This window comes from Elephas maximus, chromosome 4 (genome assembly GCF_024166365.1).
Source record: "Elephas maximus indicus isolate mEleMax1 chromosome 4, mEleMax1 primary haplotype, whole genome shotgun sequence".
In the NCBI taxonomy this organism is placed as follows: Eukaryota; Metazoa; Chordata; class Mammalia; order Proboscidea; family Elephantidae; genus Elephas; species Elephas maximus.
The window spans coordinates 178,325,699-178,346,927 of record NC_064822.1 but is presented as its reverse complement, the minus strand read 5'-3'; the positions used below and the strand labels follow the sequence as shown (position 1 = coordinate 178,346,927).

Below are 21,229 nucleotides of genomic sequence, written 5' to 3'. Positions count from 1 at the left end.
AACTGCCAGAAAGTCAAGCTGGATTCAGGAGAGGACTTAGAGCAAGGGATATCATTGCTGACGTCAGATGGATCCTGGCTGAAAGCAGAGAGTACCAGAAGGATGTTTACCTGTGTTTCACTGACTATAAAAAGGCATTTGGCTGTGTGGATCACAACAAATTATGGATAACATCGCGAAGAAGGGAATCCCAGAACTCTTTATTCTGCTCATGAGGAACCTGTACGTAGTTCACGAGGCAGTTGTTTGGATAGAACAAGGGGATACTGACTGGTTTAAAGTCAGGAAGAGTGTGTGTCAGGGTTGTATCCTTTCACCCTACTTATTCAATCTGTATGCTGAGCAAATAATCTGAGAAACTGGACTATATGAGGAAGAACGCTGTGTCAGGGCTGGAGGAAGACTCGTTAACAACGGGTGACACAATCTTGCTTCCTGAAAGTGAAAAGGACTTGAAGCACTTACTGATGAAGATCAAGGAATACAGCCTTCAGTACGGATTACACCTCAACATAAACAAAACAAAAATCCTCACAACTGGGCCAATAAACAACATCATGATAAACGGAGAAGAAATTGAAGTTGCCAAGGATTTCATTTGACTTGGATCCACAATCAATGCCCGTGGAAGCAGCAGTCAAGAAATCAAATGACATATTGCATTGGGAAAATCTGCTGCAAAAGATTTCTTTAAAGTGTTAAAAAGAAAAATGTCACTTTAGGGACTGAGTTGCGCCTCACCCAAGCCTTGGTGTTTTCAATTGTCTCATATGCATGCGAAAGCTGGACAACGAATAATGAAGATCGAAGAAGAATTGACGTCTTTGGATTAATGATGTTGGCGAAGAGTATTGAATGTACCATGGACTGCCAAAGAACAAACAAATCTGTCTTGGAAGAAGTACAGCAAGAATGCTCCTTGGAGGCAAGGACGGTGAGACTTCGTCTCAAATACTTTGGACATGTTATCAGAAGGGACCAGTCCCTAGATAAGGACATCATGCTAGGTAAAGGGTCGGTGAGAGAGAGGAAGACCCTCAACAAGATGGATTGTCACAGTGGCTGCAACAATGGGCTCAAGCATAACAAGGATTGAGAGGATGGCGCAGGACCAGGCAGTGTTTCATTCTGTTGCACACAGGGTCACCGTGAGTCGGAACTGCCTCGATGGCACCTAACAACAACAGCAGAGTATTTCCTTGGTGGCACAGTTAAGTTTGCTGGGCTACTAATGGAAAGGTTGGCAGTTTGAACCCACCCAGTGGTGCCTAGAAAGAAAGGCGTGGTGATCTGTTTTTGGAAGGTTATAGCCATGGAAACCCTACGAAGAGCAGTTCTACTCTGAAACACAGAGGGTCGCCACGAGTCAGAAATGACTTGACGGCGACCGGTTTAGAGTATTTTAGTGCCATGCAGTACAGGACCAAGGGGCACTGGTGGCACAGTTGCTATAGCGCCTGGCTGCTGACTCAACGGTCGGAGGTTTGAACCCACCAGCTAGCTGCTCTGCAGGAGAAAGAGGTGGCAGTCTGTTCCCATAAGGATTTACAGCCTTGGAAACCCTGTGGGGCAGATTTACTCCATTCTTACAGGGTGATTAGGAGTTGGAATTGACTCAATGACAATAGGTTTGTTTTTGGTTTGGGTAGTACAGGACCCTGGTCATGTGGCCATTGCCCCTCCCTTATGTATGAAATAAAAGTATTGGCTTCCATCATCCTGAACCAACCAACTGATTTGACATTTAAGTGTGTGTGTGTGTTGGGAAGTGGAAGAAGGAGAGAACACCAGAAGACTTTATTAATTTTTTCTTGAATTTTGAAAGATGATGCTTATCCCCTTCTCCAGGCTGGCTGGCTTAACCCAGAGGTGACTTGTAAGGCAGCTAGGAATCCTTCGTTGCGGAACTGGTTCTGACCATTTTGACTTTTCACTTCCTGAGGACTGGAAATGTACAACTTCAGAAAACAGAAATAAAGGTACTTTGAAGATGCAACAGAAATAAAGGTACTTTGAAGATGCAAAAGTCCTGTACACTTAAATTCCACACATGAATGGGAGATGCTTTTTGGACCAACATAGGGTTTTCTCCAGGCCCCTGTATCTCACTAGAAGGCCCCCACTTATGCCAGGCACATAGACGGTAGGGGTCACGTGGCATCATCCTGGCCCCGCTGGCTTTTGTCAAGTAGACTGATAAAATAAAAAACCAAACCAAACCTATTGCCGTCAATTTGATTCCAACTCCTAATGACCCTAAAAGACAGAGTAGAACTGCCCCACAGGGTTTCCAAGGCTGTAAATATTTATGGAAGCAGAAAGCCACATCTTGTTCTCATGTAGTGGCTGGTGGGTTCGAATCGCCGACTTTTTGGTTAGCAGCTGAGCAGTTTAACCACTGTGCCACCAGGCTTCCCTCAGCAGACTGATGTTCACTCCCATCGCTAAGACAGGCCCAGAGGAGGCCAGTGTAGGAGGCAGGCAGCCAGTAGGTGCCCTGGGGGTTAGAATGTTTGGGTTTATGTACCCATGCCTCGGAAGGAATTTGCCTTCCTGCCCTAGTGACACGGATCAGCGCTTGAGAAGTGGATTTTCTGCTTGAAAACCAAGGCTGCATTCTCCACGGTCCTTTAGGCTGATTCTCCCCCACCCCTCTCAATAGCAGCTTCCCTTAGGCACGGCTATTAAGACCTCCCTTCCTTTAAAATAGCCTGGGCTCAGCGAGGCATGAGCATAATGGGAAGTGATACCTCGACCAGCGTCTAATCCTGGGCATCCAAGGAGGTGAGTGTGTCTGGTTTTGTGCACTTATCTGCTTGATGAGCGCACCTCCCAGAAAACCTGGGGACTACTGGGCTGCTGCTGCTGGAGATCAGGAAGGCAGCTGGAGTGGTGCTCAGCCGATTCAGACTCGACTGTATACCAGGCCTGTTCGAGGTACTCTCTGCACACTGTATTGTTTAATTCTCAACCCGGTTCTTCAAGTGGACATTATTATCCTTGCATTGTGGTGAGGGAGCAACCTTGGAGAGATTAAATAACATGCTCAAGGTCACACCGCTATGAAGTGGTGAAGTCAGGATTTGAAAGCCTGCCTGTCTGATTTCTTTCTTTGTGAATCTGATCATCGGGACTTTAGAATCGTCAAAACATAGAATCCAAGCATGCAAGGGCCCTTGAAGTTCATTTAGTACCTTTCTTTGTTGAACACAGGAATCCTATTGGTGTCTGTCCTCACCAGAGACCATGCAACCTCTACCGATGTAATTCCAGTGTGACGGGGACCTCGCTACCTCACAAGGGAGTTGGCCCCTTTACTACAAAACTCTGCCTTTACAAAGTTTGTTCCATTGGGCTGAAGCTCCCCCTCTGGGCCTCCTCCCCACGTAGCCTTCAGAGGCTGAGGCCTCACTGACTTTGCTCTTTGAGGCTGATCTACTCTTGGCGACCTGTGGCTTATTCTCTCAACTCCCCAGCTGTGTCATGGTAGATAAAGGAGCACTCCTGATATTGTTCTTGTCCACAAAGGGCTGATTCACCCAGGGGAGTGTGCTGGGCACCAGGCTGAGGAAGCATTTCTAAGAAGCAGGAACGAGAGCCAGCCTGGCAGGGAAACACTGTTTTTCACAGCAAAATTCTCATTTATTCTGTTTGCTTCATGGCACACAGCTAGTCAGTGGCAGTTGTTGTTGTTGCTAGTTGCCTTCGAGTCGATTCCAACTCATGGTGACCCCATGTGTGCAAAGTAGAACTGTATTCCATAGGGTTTTCAATGGCTGTGACCTTTTGAAAGCAGATTGCCAGGTCTTGCTTCCGAGATATCTCTGGGTGAGTTTGAACCACCAACCTTTGCTTAGTAGTGTAGCGCTTAATCGTTTGCTCTACCTGGTGAGCTTGACTCTGAGGCCTCCTTGACCCCCCTTTTACCATGCTTCCTCCCATGGGCTTGTCTTCCCTGTTGGCTCCTCTATCCCATCCAGGAGGCCCTGCAGAAAGGTCTCAGCCTCTGTTGCCTCCCGGGAGCAAGGGGGCCTGTGAGAGTCAGTGCTCACAGCTGGAGAAGCTCCTGGGCAAAGCCCTCCTGGTGAACACCTACTGTGCACTGCTTGATTTCCCAGGTGAGCTATACAGCTCAAAGAATCCTTCCTGGCTCCTGAGTGGCCCCTGAGAACCTGCCTGTTGGAATTTGTCCTGCTAGGAAGCAGATTTGGAAAGTGAAGGGCACTTCAGAGTGTAACTAACCTGCTATGTGGGCTTGGGCAAATCTCCTCCACTCTCTGGGCCTTGGCTTCTTCCTCTACAGCATGTGAGCTTTGGGCTCAATTGGTGTATCTCTCCTGGCTGCCTACCCCAGAGATTGTCATTCATTCTGTCTGGGCAGAGCTCTGGGTGTTGGCATTTTTCAGACACTCCCCAGGGGAATTTAATGGGCAGCCAGTCTTAAGAACCACTGGGCTAGATAACAATAAGTTATTTATTGGATTTGTAAGAAGACTCAGAGTTCACCCAGTTTCACATTTGTTGTCTCATTTGATCTTCACAAGGAGAGATAGCAGGATAGGGGTTCTGGTCTGCTCTTCAGAGATAAGGTTGCTGGTGCTCAGAGGGGTTAAGTGACTCACCCAAGGCCACACAGAGAGGGTACAGCAGAGCTTGGATTCGAAACCAGAATTTCTGATTCCAAATTCTGGGCTCTTTTCACAACACCAGGCTATCCTCTTCAGGGCCTCTTCCAGCTCTGAGAGTTGTGTACCGTTCCCTGACAAAGGGGCCAGCATTCTTCAGTGCCAGCCTCCCACTGGTCAATAATAAGAATGATAATGACCATAATAATAATAGCTGTTGTAGTCTAGTGCCATCGAGTTGATTCTGACTCTTAGTGACCCCCTGTGACAGAGAACTGCCCCATAGGGTGTACTCTTTACAGAGGCAGACTGCCACGCCATTTCTCCCTTGTTGTTGCTGGGTGTGTTTGAACAGCCAACCTTTTGGTTACCAGCCAAGTGCAAACCATTATACAGGGACCTATATAATAACAATAACAACAGTAATAATGATTTATCATTTACCAGGCACCCAGAGTGTGCTGGGCCTTCTGCATACCTTGTTTCTTTTCCTCCTCCCGACGTCCCTGTCAGGTGGGTGTTTCCCTCATGTTCACAGATGAGGTATTTGAGGTACAGAGAGGTCTAGAACCTTGCCCCAGGTCACACAGATGGTTCATGGCAGAGCTAGGATTTGAACCCAGGTTTGTCTGATCTGCAAAGCACAGGCCCCCTCCCCTGCACAAGACTGCCTCACTTAAGAAGCATGGCATCACGCAAATCTTCCAGCCGCCTAGTGAGCCTCCTGCCTTGAACCAACTGCCAGTCACTCCTGGGTATTGATGGATTCCTGCCTTCCCTGGCACGACCTCGCCGAGCCCTGTGGCTTGGATTCAATTACACAATTGAAAAGACAAACAAATTAAAAGAGGAACAGGGCTCTGTAAAAAGCTTCTTCAATGACTCTGAGGACCAAGCTTGCCTCTCCCCTTTGGCATGAGCATCTCCTGGCATGCTTTGATGGTTGTGTTCTCTAACAAACACTAGCAGTGTGTCAGGGCAGTGAGGATGGACAGGTGTGTCTTGTGGCCGAGAAGGCCGGAGTGGGAAGTCTTTGGAATAATACCCACTTTCCCTGGAAAGGCCTGTAGGATTCACGCTGGAACCCAGAGAGTCTAAGAACTTGGCAGCACATCCGGCTCCCTCTCCTGGGGAGCTGGTTAAAAATGCGGGCTCCTGAGCCCCAGCCCCACCACCACCCTGCCGGTTTGTGCTGGCTTGCGTGCTGCTGTGATGCTGGAAGCTATGCCACCAGCATTTCAAGTACCAGCAGGGTCACCCATGGTGGACAGGTCTCAGCAGAGCTTCCAGACTAGGACAGGCCAGGAAGAAAGGCTTGGTGATCTACCTTCAAAAATTACCCAATGTGTATGGATCACAACAGAATATTGTCCAATAGAGTGCTGGACGATGAGCCCCACAGATTGGAAGGCACTACGCAGTAGTCACAACAATGGACTCAAATGTACCAATGATTGTGGAGATGGTTCAGGACTGGGCGATGTTTTGTTCCGTCACGCAGGGGGTCCCTGAAGATCAGAACCGACTTGGCAGCAGCTAATAACGACAACAACAACAACAGCAACAAGGGCTACGTGGTGCAGCACCCAGAGATGATGCTTCTGAGAGGCTGGGTGGACCTCAGGGATCTGCATACTAAACAGACCTCCTCCAGGCGATTCTGATTCAGCTTGTCCTTAACTGTGTGTTTGGGAACTCTGAATTCTTCCTGACCTAGATAAAGCCCAAATGGGACAGGATGTGCCCATGATCACAAGGCAGGTCAGCAGGAAACCTGGATTCATTCTGGGCTGTTTATGACCTCCAAAACCAACCAAACCAAACCCATTGTTGTTGAGTCGATTCCGACTCATAGTGACCCTATAGGACAAGCAGAACTGCCCCATACGGTTTCCAAGGTTGTAAATTTTTACAGAAGCAGACTACCAAATCTGTCTCCTGAGGAGTGGCTGGTGGGTTCGAACTGCTGACCTTTTGGTTAGCAGCAAGTGCTTTAACCACTGCACCACCAGGGCTCCTGTTCTCCAAGACCTCTTCCTACCTCATTTTGGGAATTTATTCTATAGTGCCAGAAATGCAGGATTATAGTAGTCATGTAATACTCTCTTACAGGAGCTCTTCAAAGAGCGAGGAGCCCTGATGCCACAGTGGTTAAGCACTTGGCTGCTAACAGAAAGCTGGGCAGTTCAAACCCACCAGCCACTCTGGAGAGAGATGTGGCCGTCTGCTTCCATAAAGATTTACAGCCTTGGAGACCCCATGGGGCAGTTCTACTCTGTACCATAGGATTGCTGTGAGTCAAAATCAGCTTGATGGCACAAAATAACAACTTTCTCAACCTTCAATGCTTCTCAACCTTCAGGTCTCAGGGAAGAAGCCATCTCTCCAGGGAAGCCCTCCCTGCCGACATACTCTACACCAAGGGCCTCCCACCCAATAATTCTTTATCACGGCCTCCTATTTGCTTCCTTCAGAGCAATATAACCATTACCTGTTTACAATCCCAGACCCTAAGCTCCTCGAGAATAGGAACTGTGTGCGTTATGTTCATCACGGTGCTAAGTAGCCCTTAGCAGGTGGTCAACAAATGCTCGTTGAAGGAGCGAAGGAGGGAATAATACCCTTTGGCATCAGACAAGATGAAGCAGCCCACAGGGAACCAGGAAGCCAGGTTCTGGTCTCAGCCCTGTCTCCACCTTGCTGCGTAATCTTGGGAAGGCTGGCAGTTTCTTGGAGCCTCAATAGCCTCATTTGTAAGAGGAGGCCCAGTGAGACTCTCTCCTAGGACCCATCATTCCAAGAGGAGCTTCTCACTTTCCCTCATCACAATAAGTCCCCCGTGTTCAAAAGCCCCTTCCTACTAGGCCTCCAGGAGTGTCTGAGGGTGGTTGACTACTAACTGAAGGATTGGTGGCTCCAATCCACCCAGAGGTACCTTGGTACAAAGTCCTGGTGATCTACTTCCAAAGGTCACAGCCTTGAAAACTCTATGGAGCACAGTTCTACTCTGACACACATGGCGCTGCCATGAGTTGCAATCAACTCAATGGCAACCGATTTGGGTCCTTTTTTTTTTTTTTTTTCTGGTTTAGCAGGTCTGTCTTTTCCCAGCCTCCCTCGGGGCCTCTGTAGCTACAGTTTCCATTCAATTCATTTGGATGATTTTGCTTTTCTCAGCATTTATAAATACTCTGCTTTTCTTCCCTTCGCCTCCACCAAATTTTTTCCTTCTTTCCATCTCTGCTGTTATTAAGTGAGGTCATGTGCTCACGGTACCCAGTGAGTCTAATTACCAGGGAAAGTAATTAACATTTCTAATAGAAACTGCCACTGCTCATTTTCATCAGGGCCACACAAAAGCAATAAGGTAAAGAGTTTCGTAATTAAAGATTCGTTATTGTGGGCTTCCCATCCTGTCCTGCAACTAATAAAGTCTTTTGCAGGGGAACTAACTGAGTGTGCTGAGCTTCACGGAGACGGACAGGACCCTACTGGAAAGCTCTGAGCATGTTTTCTTGCCTTGAGCTCCTTTCCCTTTCATCTGGAGCTCCATCTTCTGGCTTCCACTGTCTTTTCTTGGAGAAAACCTCATTTCAGGAGCAAAGACTGAACAGCCCCTAGAAACACTTGGCTGTGACCTTAATGAAGACTCAGCATAGCTTGGCAATCTGAGTCTCAATTATTACGTCTAAAGATGAGCGAGTGAGTGTGGGAGGGGGTGGGGTGAGAGCCATGGGAAGAGCTATGTTGGGTCTTGGGTGAGGTGGATACCCTTCTGGTGGAGTCTCATCTCTCCTGGCTTTAAAGGATAATCTGGGCAAATCTCTCACATTTCATTTTCTTTTTTTAAATTGTGGTAAAATATACAAGACATTTGCCATTTAAAACATCTTTAAGTGTACAATTCAGTGACATTACTTACATTCACCATGTTGTGCAATGATTACCATTATCCATTTTCAAATATTTTTCATCCCTCTAAACAGAAACGTATGAGGGGCAGTGATGGTTCAGAGGTAGAATTCTCACCTTCTATGTGGGTTTTTTTTTATGTGGGAGATCTGGGTTCAATTCCTGGCCAGTGCACCTCGTGCACAGCCATCACCCATCTCAGAGGAGGCTTGTGTGCAGCTATGATGCTCGACAGGCTTCAGCAGAGTTTCCAGACTAAAAGGGACAAGGAAGAAAGACCTGGCTATCTACTTCTGAAAATTAGACAATGAAAACCTTATGGAGCACAATAGTCCAATCTGCAACTGATCATGAGGATGGCGCAGTATGGGCACCTTTTCCTTCTGTTGTGCATGGAGGCGTCACGAGTTGGGAGCCAACTTGACGGTAGCTAACGACAACAACAAACAGAAACTCAGTGCCCCTTAAGTAAGAACTCTCCATTTCTCCACCCCCTCAACCCCCTGGTAACCATTAATAAAGTTTTTGTCCCTATGCATTTTTCTATCCTAAATATTTCATTTAATAGGGGTCATACAGTATTTGTCCTTTTGTGTCTGATTTATTCCACTCAGCATAATGTTTTCAAGATTTATCCATGTCGTGGCATGCACCAGAACTTAATTTTCTTTATGGCTGAATAATATTCAGTTGCATGGATATGCCACATTTTGTTTATCCATTCATCTGTTGAGTGTAAGGGGAGAGAAGGTGTCTTAGGCTAGGTTCCCTGTTGTTGTTAGGTGCCATTGAGTCAGTTCCGACTCATAGCGACCCTATGCACAACAGAACGAAACGCCGCCTGGCCCTGAGCCATCCTTACAATGAGCTTGAGCTCATTGTTGTAGCCACTCTGTCAATCCACCTCTTTGAGGGTCTTCCTCTTTTCTGCTCACCCTGTACTCTGCCAAGCATGATGTCCTTCTCCAGGGACTCATCCCTCCTGACGACATGTCCAAAGTATGTAAGATGCAGTCTTGCCATCCTTGCTTCTAAGGAGCATTCTGGTTGCACTTCTTCCAAGACACATTTGTTCATTCTTTTGGCAGTCCATGGTATACTCAATATTCTTCGCCAACACCACAATTCAAAGGCGTCAATTCTTCTTCAGCCTTACTTATTCATTGTCCAGCTTTTACAAGCACATGATGCAATTGAAAATACCTTGGCTTGGGTCAGGCACACCTTAGTCTTCAGGGTGACATCTTTGCTCTTCAACACTTTGAAGAGATCCTTTGCAGCAGATTTGCCCAATGCAACGTGTCTTTTGATTTCTTGACTGCTGCTTCCATGGCTGTTGATTGTGGATCCAAGTAAAATGAAATCCTTGACAACTTCAACCTTTTCTCTGTTTATCATGATGTTGTTCATTGGACCAGTTGTGAGGATTTTTGTTTTCTTTATGTTGAGGTGCAATCCATACTGAAGGCTGTGGTCTTTGATCTTTATTAGGAAGTGCTTCAAGTCCTCTTCACTTCCAGCAAGCAAGGTTGTGTCATCTGCATAACACAGGTTGTTAATGAGTCTTCCTTCAATTCTGATGCCCCGCTCTTCTTCATATAATCCAGCTTCTCAGATTATTTGCTCAGCATACAGATTGAATAGGTATGGTGAAAGAATACAACCCTGAAGCACACCTTTCCTGACTTTAAACCAGTCAGTAACCCCTTATTCTGTCCAAACAACTCCCTCTTGATCTATGTAAAGGTTCCTCATGAGCATAATCAAGTGTTCTGGAATTCCCATTCTTCGCGATGTTATCCATAATTTGTTATGATCCACACAGTCGAATGCCTTTGCATAGTCAATCAAACACAGGTAAACATCCTTCTGGTATTCTCTGCTTTCAGCCAGGATCCATCTGACATCAGCAATGATATCCCTCATTCCACATCCTCTTCTGAAACCAGACTGAATTTCTGACAGTTCCCTGTCAATATTCTGCTGCAGCCATTTTTGAATGATCTTCAGCAAAATTTTGCTTGGGTGTGATATTAATGATATAGTTCTATAATTTCCACACTCGGTTGGATCACTTTTCTTGGGAATAGGCATAAATATGGATCTCTTCCAGTCAGTTGGCCAGGAGGCTGTCTTCCAAATTTCCTGGCATAGAGGAGTGAGCACCTCCAGTGCTGCATCTGTTTGTTGAAACATCTCAATTGATACTCCGTCAATTCCTGGAGCCTTGTTTTTTGCCAGTGCCTTCAGAGCAGCTTGGACTTCTTCCTTCAGTACCATCAGTTCCTGATCATATGCCACCTCTTAAAATGGTTGAACATCAACTAATTCTTTTTGGTATAATGACTCTGTGTATTCCTTCCATCTTCTTTTGATGCTTCCTGCATCGTTTAATATTTTCCCCATAGAATCCTTCACTATTTCAACTCGAGGCTTGAATTTTTTCTTCAGTTCTTTCAGCTTGAGAAACACCGAGTGTGTTCTTCCCTTTTGGTATTCCATCTCCAGCTCTTTGCACATGTCATTATAATACTTTACTTTCTGTCATTCGATCTCCAGCATTGTTTCTATCACCAAGGCCATACTTTCCAACTACTGATCCTTCTTCTTTGTTTCCAACTTTCGCGTTCCAATCGCCAGTAATTATCAATGCATCTTGACTGCATGTTCGATCAATTTCAGACTGCAACAGTTGATAAAAATCTTCTATTTCTTCATTTTTGGCCCTAGTGGTTGGTGTCTAAATTTGAATAATAGTCGTATTAACTGGTCTTCCTTGTAGACATATGGATATTATCCTATCGCTGACAGTGTGGTACTTCAGGATAGATCTTGAAACGTTCTTTTTGGTGATGAATGCAACACCATTCCTCTTCAAGTTGTCATTCTCAGCATAGTAGACCATACTATTGTCCAGTTCAAAATGGCCAATACCAGTCCATTTCAGCTGGCTACTGCCTAGGACATTGAAGTTTATGCGTTCCATTTCATTTTTGATGATTTCCAATTTTCCTAGATTCGTACTTTGTACATTCCAGGTTCAGATTATTAATGGATGTTTGCAGCTGTTTCTTCTCATTTTGAGTCTTGCCATATCAGCAATTGAAGGTCCCGAAAGCTTTACTCCATCCAGGTCATTAAGGTTGACTCTACTTTGAGGAGGCAGCTCTTCCCCAGTCATCTTTTGAGTGCCTTCCAACTTGGGGGGGGGGCTCATCTTCAAGCACTGTATGAGACAATGTTCTGCTGCTATTCATAAGATTTTCACTGGCTAATGCTTTTCAGAAGTAGACTACCAGGTCCTTCTTCCTAGTCTGTCTTAGTCTGGAAGCTCAGCTGAAACCTGTCCTCCATGGGTGACCCTGGTGGTATCTGAATACTGGTGGCATAGCTTCCAGGATCACAGCAACACATAAGCCCCCACAGTATGACAAACTGTCTGTCAGTAGGTTCCCTAGAGAAGCAAAACCAGTAAAATGTATGAACATATATATAGAGAGATTTATATCAAAGAAATGGATCACACGGTTGTAATGACTGGAATGTCCCAAGGAAAGAGGCCTCTTCTAATTGACGTAGCTGCGGGGGCTGGCAAACCCAAGATTGACAGGCAAGATGGCAGGTAAGCGGCTAGCTCATGTCATATGAACCAAAGTTTATATAAACAGGAGCCAGTTGCAGGATCCAGAACAAGCAAAAGCTCTCAGGACTTTCCAGAAAGTCGACCTATATTTGATGCAGGCCACACCCCTGAGGAAACTCCCTTTTAACTGATTGGCTACTCACAGCAGATCCCATCTTGGAGGTGATCACATTATATCAAATGAAGACAGGGAAGAGAGGGACCCCCAAATCTGCAAACAAAATAACGGGAAATGGGCCAGTGTGCAGAAACAAAGCCCTTCCCCAGAACAGGGGGGCAGGGTATCAGAAAATAACCCTCAAACTTCATTAAAGTTGTCTTACAGAAGGAGCTGGATAAAACCAGCCCCAGGAACATGCACAGAACATCCACCTGTGACCGCTGTGTGACCTTCCACCAGGGGCAGTGAGGGGCAGCACCAGCAGCCAGGAATCGAACTTGTAGAGTGAGAGACTGCACAGGCGTGAACCCCATAATAAGTCTTGCTACAAATCCCAGAGGCCTCCGGGACAGGAGCCATCTTAGAAAGCTACTGAGTGTACTAGTTACATATCCCTGCGTATACCTATGAATAAACATGAATCTTTTCCTGCCCAAGAACTTTTAAAAATCCAGGAAAATCCTTTGTTCTGTGAGAAGGTGGCTTAGGCACTCCTCGTCTCCTCTTACAAGCCTTTTCAATAAAGCTTTGCTCCTATGGAAAACTCTGCCTTACCTGCTCATTCTTGACCAGTGAGAGGCAAGAACCTTATTCCAGTAACAAAATCTCATCACGATGTGATCACATCATCAATATGACGGCCAAACTACATCATAATTGCCAAACCACTGAGAATTGTGGCCCAGCCAGGCAGACACACGTCCCCAATGATCACAGAAGGGTATTAAAATTCATGTCTCCATAAGCAGCGGGCAGTCAAACAATGGGTAAGATCACGGCCTCTAGTGTCAGCTGTTGAACTGCAGGCAGGTTTGCTTAACCCGTCTAAACTTCAGCTTTCTCTTCTGTAAAAAGGGTATCATATAATGTATTAGTTATCTGTGGCTGTGTGACAGATTACCCCAAAATTTAGCAGCTTAAAAAAATAAACATTTATTACTTTAGAGTTTCTGTGGGTCAAGAATCTGGGCATGGCTTGCCTGGGTCCTCTGGCTCAGCTCTCTCATAAGACTTTGTTCTGAGGTAAATGCCAGCTGAATGTGTCTCCTTTTTTTTTTAATTTATGTATTGTGCTTTAAGTGAGAGTTTACAAATCAAGTCAGTCTCTCATACAAAAATTTATACACACCTTGCTATGTACTCCTACCTGCTCTCCCCCTAATGAGATAGCACACTCCTCCTCTCCACCCTCTCCACCCTGTATTACCTGTGTCCATTCAACCAGCTCCTGTCCTCCTCTGCGTTCTCATCTCACCTCCCAGACAGGAGTTGCTCACATAGTCTCCTGTGTCTACTTGAGCCAAGAAGCTCACTCCTCACCAGTATCATTTTCTGTCTTATAGTCCAGTCCAATTCCTGTCTGAAGAGTTGGCTTTAGGAATGATTCCAGTCTTGGGCTAACAAAGAGTCCGGGGACCATGACCTCCGGAGTCCCTCTAGACTCAGTCAGACCATCAAGTCTGGTCCTTTTATGAGAATTTAAGATCTGCACCCCACTGCTCTCCTTCTCCATCAGGGATTCTCTGTTGTGTTCCCTGTCAGGGCAGTCATCAGTGGTAGCCAGGCACCATCTAGTTCATCTGGTCTCAGGCTGATGTAGTCTCTGGTTTATGTGGTCCTTTCTGTCTCTTGGGCTCACCTTTACCTTGTGTCTTTGGTGTTCTTCATTCTCCTTTTCTCCAGGTGGGTTGAGACCAATTGAGGCATCTTAGATGGCTGCTTCCTAGCGTTTAGGACCCCAGATGCCACTCACCTAAGTGGGATGCAGAACATTTTCTTAATACATTTTGTTATGCCAATTGACCTAGACGTCCCCTGAAACCATAGTCCTTAAACCCCTGTCCCTGCTACTCTGGCCTTGGAAGCATTCGATTGTATTCAGGAAACTGCTTTTGGTTTAGCCCAGTAGTGCTGACCTCTCCTGTATTGTGTGTTGTCTTTCCTTTAAAAATAGTTTTTGTCTGCTATCTAATTAGTGAATACCCCCTCCCTCCTCCCCACCCTCATAACCAACAAAGAATATTTTCTTCTATGTTTAAACCTTTTCTTGAGCTCTTATAATAGTGGACTCATACAATATTCATACTTTTGCAACTGACTAATTTCACTCAGCATAATGCCTTCAAGATTCTTCCATGTTATGAGATGTTTCACAGATTCATCAATGTTCTTAATTGTTGCGTAGTATTCCATTATGTGAATATACCGTAATTTATTTATCCATTCATCCGTTGATGGGCACCTTGGTTGCTTCCATTTTTTGCTTTTGTAAATAGGGCATGCATATATCTGTTCATGTGAAGGCTCTTGTTTCTCTAGGATTCTAAGGAGTAGAATTACTGGGTCCTATGGTAGTTCTAGTTCTAGCTTTTTAAAGAAGCGCCAAATCAATTTCCAAAGTGGTTGTATCTCAGTGTGCCTCCTTTTAAAGGATGAAGAAGAAAAATAGATTTAGCAACAAAAAGACAATCCAGCTTAAAAGTGGGCAAAGGCTTGAGTAGACATTTCTACAAAGAAGATAGCCAATAAGCACATGATAAGATGCTCAATGTCATTAATCCTTACCCATCCCAATCATTGCCGTGGAGTGGATTCCGACTCCTAACAACACTATAGGTCAGTGTAGAACTACCCCATAAGGGTTCCAAGGCTGTAATTCTTTACAGATGCAGACTGCCATATCTTTCTCCCACAGGGCAACTAGTGAGTTCAAGCCAATGACCTTTCAATTAGCAGCTGAGTGCTAAACCACTGTGCCACCAGGGGTCCTCATTAATCCTTAGGGAAATGCAAGTCAAAAGCTCAGCCTCTGCCGTCTCATGACTTGACTGAGGGAGGAAGCACTTATTAGCCTCAGTTTCCTCATGGGCTGTTGGATTGAAAATCTCATGTTCCCACTGGCTGTTGGCTGAGGCCCTCCTCAGTTTTTTGCAATGTGGGCCCCCCTATAGAGCAGCTCACAACATGGCAGCTGGCTTCCATCAGAGTAAGCAAAGAGAGAGAAAAGAGGTCAAGTAAGATGGAAGTTGTGGTCTTCTTGTAACCTCTTCTCACAAGTGACATCCCATTGCCTGTGCAGTATTCTATTCATTAGAGGAGAGTCACTAGGTTCAGCCCATAGTCCAGGGAAAGGGATTTCATAAGGTAATGAATACCAAGGTTTGAGTCCACTCAGAGGCACCTAGGAAGAAAGGTCTGGTAATCTTCTGAAAAATCAGCCATTGAAAACACAATGGAGCATAGCTCCACCTTGACGTAGATGAGTTCTCCATGATTTGGCATCAACTTGATGGCAACTGGTAACCAAGAGGCAGGAATCATTGGGAGCCATCTTAGAAACTGCCTACCTCATGTAGCCTCCCAAGACTGTAGTGAAGATTAATCAGAAGATACTGGAAAAATCTTATACCGTATTGCATGGCAGATAGTAAGTGTCAGACGCAGTTCTTATTGCTATTGTTATTACGGCTTCATAAATGTCCATTGCCACTGCTCTGCTCCAGGTGATAATAGAGAAGGAAAATGTATATGATTGGGTGGAAAAGAGATGGTGTGTCAGTTGTCCATTGTCACAATAATGCTGCATAACACACAACCCCAAAACCACAGTGGTTTTTGCTCATGGGTCTATGGGTTTGCTGGGAAGTTCTACTGATTTGAGCTGAGCTTGATGGGGCTCACTTCCACGTCTGTGTCAAATAAAGGCCAGCTAGGTGGCTTTGCTGATCTTGGTGGGCTCTCTTACTGTTTGGGACCTCAACTGGGACAACTGAGTTGATTTGTCTCGGCTCTGCATGGTCTCTCATCCTCCAGCAGGCTAGTCCAACCTTGTCCTCAGGGAATCCTTTGCAAACAGGTTTCCAAGAAAGCAAGAAGCCTAGACTCATAACTGGTACCCCATCACTTCTGTCCCTTCTTTTGGCCAAAGCAAGTCACAAGACCAGCCCAAATTCAAAGGGTGGAGAAAGAGATTCTACCACTTGATGGGAGGACCTGCAAAGTCACATTACAAGAGGCATAGATACAAAAAGGGTAAGAATTTGGGCTATTTAAAAAAAATTTTTTTTATTGTGCTTTAACTGAAAGTTTACAAATCACGTCAGTCTCTCACACAGAAACTTATATACACCTTGCTACATACTCCCAGTTGCTTTCCCTCTAATGAGACAGCCCGCTCCCTCCCTCCACTCTCTCTTTTTGTGTCCATTTCGCCAGTTTCTAACTCCCTGTACCCTCTTGTCTCCCCTCCTCTGTCCACCTGATCTAAGAAGCGCACTCCTCACCAGCATCCCTTTCCAACCCATTGTCCAGTCCAACCCCTGTCTGAAGAGCTGGCTTTGGGAATGGTTCCTGCCCTGGGCCAACAGAAGTTCTGGGGGCCATGACCACCAGGGTGCTTCTAGTCTCAGTCAGACCATTAATTCTGGTCTTTTTACAAGAATTTGGGGTCTGCATCCCACTTTTTTTTATCCCACTACTCTCCTGCTCCCTCAGGGGTTCTCTATTGTGTTCCCTGTCAGGGCAGTCATTGGTTGTAGCTGGGCACCATCTAGCTCTTCTGGTCTCAGGCTGATGTTGTCTCTGTTTTATGTGGCCTTTTCTGTCTCTCGGGTTCATTATTACCTTGTGTCCTTGGTGCTCTTCATTCTCCTTTGATCCAGGTGGGTTGAGACCAGTTGACGCATCTTAGATGGCTGCTTGCTAGCGTTTAAGACTCCGGATACCTGTCTCCAAGGTGGGATGCAGAATGTTTTCTTAATAGATTTTATTATGCCAATTGACTTAGATGTCCCCTGAAACCACGGTCTCCAAACCCCCGCCTCTGCTATGCTGGCCTTCAAAGCATTCAGTTTATTCTGGAAACTTCTTTGCTTTTGGTTTAGTCCAGTTGTGCTGACCCCATTGGGCTATTTTTTGCAGTCAATCTATCACAAAAGGGAGAATAAAGAGACCTGGATTTAAATGGTATGACATCTAACATAACATGAACATCCTTTCATGTGCTTATTGTCCATTTGCATATCTTCTTTGGAGACATTTCTGTTCAAACCTTTGAAGCTATTCCAGATTTGGGTCATACTGAAATAACCAGTGAAGGTATTGGGTACCATTACTGAGTTTAGGCTTTTCATTAAGTTATGCTGATATTGTATGGGTATAATACTAATGATGAAGTTCTAAAAACATTTGTTCATTCATTCATTCATACAATTATTCATTCATCAAACGTTTAGAGTATCAATTGGCAAACTTTTTTTGGTAAAGAATAAGATAGTAAATACTTTAGGCTTTCAGACATGTGTCAGTCTCTGTCGCAACTACTTAACTTTGTAGTTGCGAAAGTAGTTATAGGTGATATGTAAATGAATGGGCGTGGCTGTGTTCCAGCAACAATTTTATTTATGGGCACTGAAATTTGAATTTCATATAATGTTCACTTGTTAAGAAATGTTATTATTTTATTTTCCAATTAAAAAAAATTTTTAAAAATATAAAAAAAATCATATTTAGCTTATAGGTCATGAAAAATAGAAGATGAGCTAGATATGGCTGGAACCCTGATCCAGGGCACCTCCAGAGTACCTGTCGCTCTGCAAACTGTCAGACATCTTTTTAAAAGCCCTCTTGCATGCTTTGTTTCCTTTTATCTCTGATACAAGAAAAAGAATAGCAACTACAGGGATCAGTTCTACTGCCTTTGTTGTCGTTAGTTGTTGTTGAGTCGACACCGGACTCATGGCAGCCCCTGCATAATGGAATGAAATCCTGCCTGGTCCTGTGCCATTTACGTGATCATCTGCAGATTATACTGTTGTGCTCCACAGGGTTTTCACTGGATGATTCTTAGAAGGAGATCACCAGCCCTTTCTTCCTAGTCTGTCTCAAACTGAAAGCTCTGCTGAAGCCTGTTCAGCCTCATAGCAACATGAACACCTCTAATGACAGACAGGTGGTTGCTGCGCGTGAGGTGTTTTGGCTTTGGGAGGTACGTAAGGAGGTAGTGATCCTGCTGAACCCCTTCCTGGCTTTCGACAGGATCAGGCATATAATTCGCAGGACCCAGTGCAAAATCAAAATGGGGGACTCCTTGTTAAAAAAAGTATTAAGAATTTCAAAATAGTGATAGCCGATCGTTTAGTCAAGGTCAGGGTCCTGTGTGTGACTGCACAGGTCACACTCCCATGAAGCTGGCCCTGGCTATAGGCTTTGTGTCTGTGTTCTTGTATCTTACCTAGTGCTACTGAAACACAAAGGCCATAAGGGGATGGCTTTAAAGAACAGAAATTTATTTTCTCACAGCTCTGGAGGCTAAAAGTCCAAACCAACATCTTGGTCATGTCGACTCCTTCCTTGTCGGTAGTCATAGGGGTTCCTTGTTTTCTTGGTGTTCCTTGGCTTGTAGGTGATGCCCAGATGAAGTCTGTCTTCTCTCATGTGTGCCTCTTCTGCTCTTTTTATAACTCAGAAGTGATTCTATTGAGGACCCACCCTACCCGGATATGGTCTAATGAACACAACAAAGAAAATCTTATTTCCACACAGGATTACATCCCAGGTACAGGGGTTAGGACTCTAGCATGTATTTTAGAGAGACAGAATTCAATCCATAACACCTTGCATGTTAAAAACAAAACAAAACTGCCTTATAAATTCTATATCACAGAGTTATTTAAGAATTCATTAAGCTAATAAATGCCACCTTTCCTAGCATGTTTCCTGATACGTCCTAGGTGAACAATGACACATCCTGGCCCCATGCTTCACCACTCTTCTTCTGCCACTGGTGATTTTAATGCCACCATTGTCACCATGGCAGCTAGAAGTTTGGGCAAAGCAGCATCCCAATGAGGATTTGCAGTTCCGTTTTTAATAATTTTCCTGAAGGCTAGACATCTGTTTGGATAACTGGTGCAAAACGAGACATTAGGGATTTGGGCTTAATTCAGAATAACTTGGAAATAGCACACCTGGTCTTCCATTTATAATATTTCTGTCCTTTTTTGTTGGTTTTATGATTTATATCTTACAAATCTCTTTGTGTGTCTTTCCTTCCCGTCCGTTGCGAATTGATCAGATAACAGAAGGGCAGCATAGACATTTGTCCCTTTAATTAAAGCCGTCCCCCTCCCCTAGGCCAGAGCAGATGTTGTAGAAATTTCTGGGTGACTCCTTTTCAAACAAAACTGAACATTGCACGCAGTGCTGGATGTGAGAAATTCTTTTCCGCCGATGGCTCCCAGCAAAAGTGCTGTCGGGAGCTCTGACTTCTTCATATTAGAGGAGAAGTTGTTTCCTGTTAACGGAATAAAGATGGACAGAAATCCCTTTATTTAGAGATACATTTGATTGGAAATGACAGATTTATTCAAATATTTGCTAAGTAACTTCTTGTTGATTCCAAAAGAGCTAAGTATGAGAATTTTTGACTTGCTGAGGGTGGGTTTCCCAGATGAATCCCAGCAGATCGATCTTGGCGAACGCTCCATCCTCAATTTTGACATGGCCCCATGCACTTGACAGTCCCATAGTATCAATCCCTTTCATAAAAAGGCAATAATGGTGACTTCCAACACCTGGGCTACTTTAACCCTTAAACTCAAAAAATAGGAGGTTGCGTTCCTTGCGCATTCGCTATATGTCAGATGTTTTATGTCAAATCAGGTGCCATAGAGTTTTCAATGGCTAATTATTTGGAAGTAGTTCACCAGGCCTTACTTCTTAGACACATCTGGGTGGGTTTGTACTTCCAACCTTTTGGTCAGCAGCCAAGCTTGTTAACTATTTATACCACCCAGGGACTCTGGTACGTATATATAATAAGTGCTTAATATATTGGAGTTATTATTATTATTATTGAATAGTAGGTGTTTATTTTTTTATGAAGGTGTTTGGAAACCCTGGTGGCATAGTGGTTAAGTGCTACGGCTGCTAACCAAAAGGTCGGAAGTTCAAATCTGCCAGGCGCTCCTTGGAAACTCTATGGGGCGGTTCTACTCTGTTCTATAGGGTCGCTATGAGTCGGAATCGACTTGATGGCAGTGGGTTTGATTTGGTTTTGATGAAGGCGTTTAGGAGGAGGAAAGCCTGGTTCTGAACTGACTACAAGACAAGATGCTTTGCATTGATTCCAACTCATGGCAGCCCCACATGTGTTAGAGTAGAACTGTGCTCCATAGGTTTTTCAACGACTGAATTTTCAGAAGTAGATCTTTAGGTCTTTCTTCCAAAGCACCTCTGGGTGGACGCAAACCTCCAATCTTTTTGTTAGCAGCTAAGCACATTAACAGGTTGTACCACCCAGGGACTCCAATGTTTTACATACATGATCTAACTTACAAAATTATCTAAATTAACTCACATTTGACCTATAATCAAGGTATTATTATCATCACCTTTTGACAAGTTTGGAAATAGTGATTTGTCTAAGACCTGGTGAAATTGGGATAGGAATGCAGACTGGCCAGTTTTTAACTATATCATGTTGCTAATTTTTGTTGTTAGGTGCCATCGAGTCGGATCCAACTCATAGCAACCCTACGTACAACAGAAGGAAACACTACCTGGGCTTGCTCCATCCTCACAATTGTTGTTGGGCATAAGTCCATTGTTGCAGTCACGGTGTCAATCCATCTCATTGAGGGTCTTCTTCTTTTTTCCCTGACCCTCTACTTTACCAAGCCTGGTGTCCTTCTTCAGGGAGAGATCCCTCCTGACAACATGTCCAAAGTATGTGCGACATAGTTTTGCCATCCTTGCCTCTAAGGAGCATTCCTGTTGTACTTCTTCTAAGACAGATTTGTTTGTTCTTTTGGCAGTCCGTGGTATATTCAATATTCCCCAACACCACAATTCAAAGAAGTCAATTCTTCTTTGATCTTCCTTATTCAT

General features: G+C 44.6%; 1 long non-coding RNA gene across 2 annotated transcripts in view; it reads left to right on the top strand.

The window, feature by feature from the left end:
* Window positions 1–2,739: 2,739 nt before the first annotated feature.
* LOC126074777 (uncharacterized) overlaps window positions 2,740–21,229 on the top strand; it is a 40,946-nt gene continuing 22,456 nt past the window's right edge. The window contains exon 1 of one of the 2 annotated variants that reach the window (XR_007517026.1): window positions 2,740–2,784. This is a non-coding gene — a long non-coding RNA (uncharacterized LOC126074777). Of the gene's footprint in view, window positions 2,785–20,983; window positions 21,068–21,229 lie in introns of those variants that run through there. The other variant, XR_007517025.1, reaches the window with a different exon arrangement.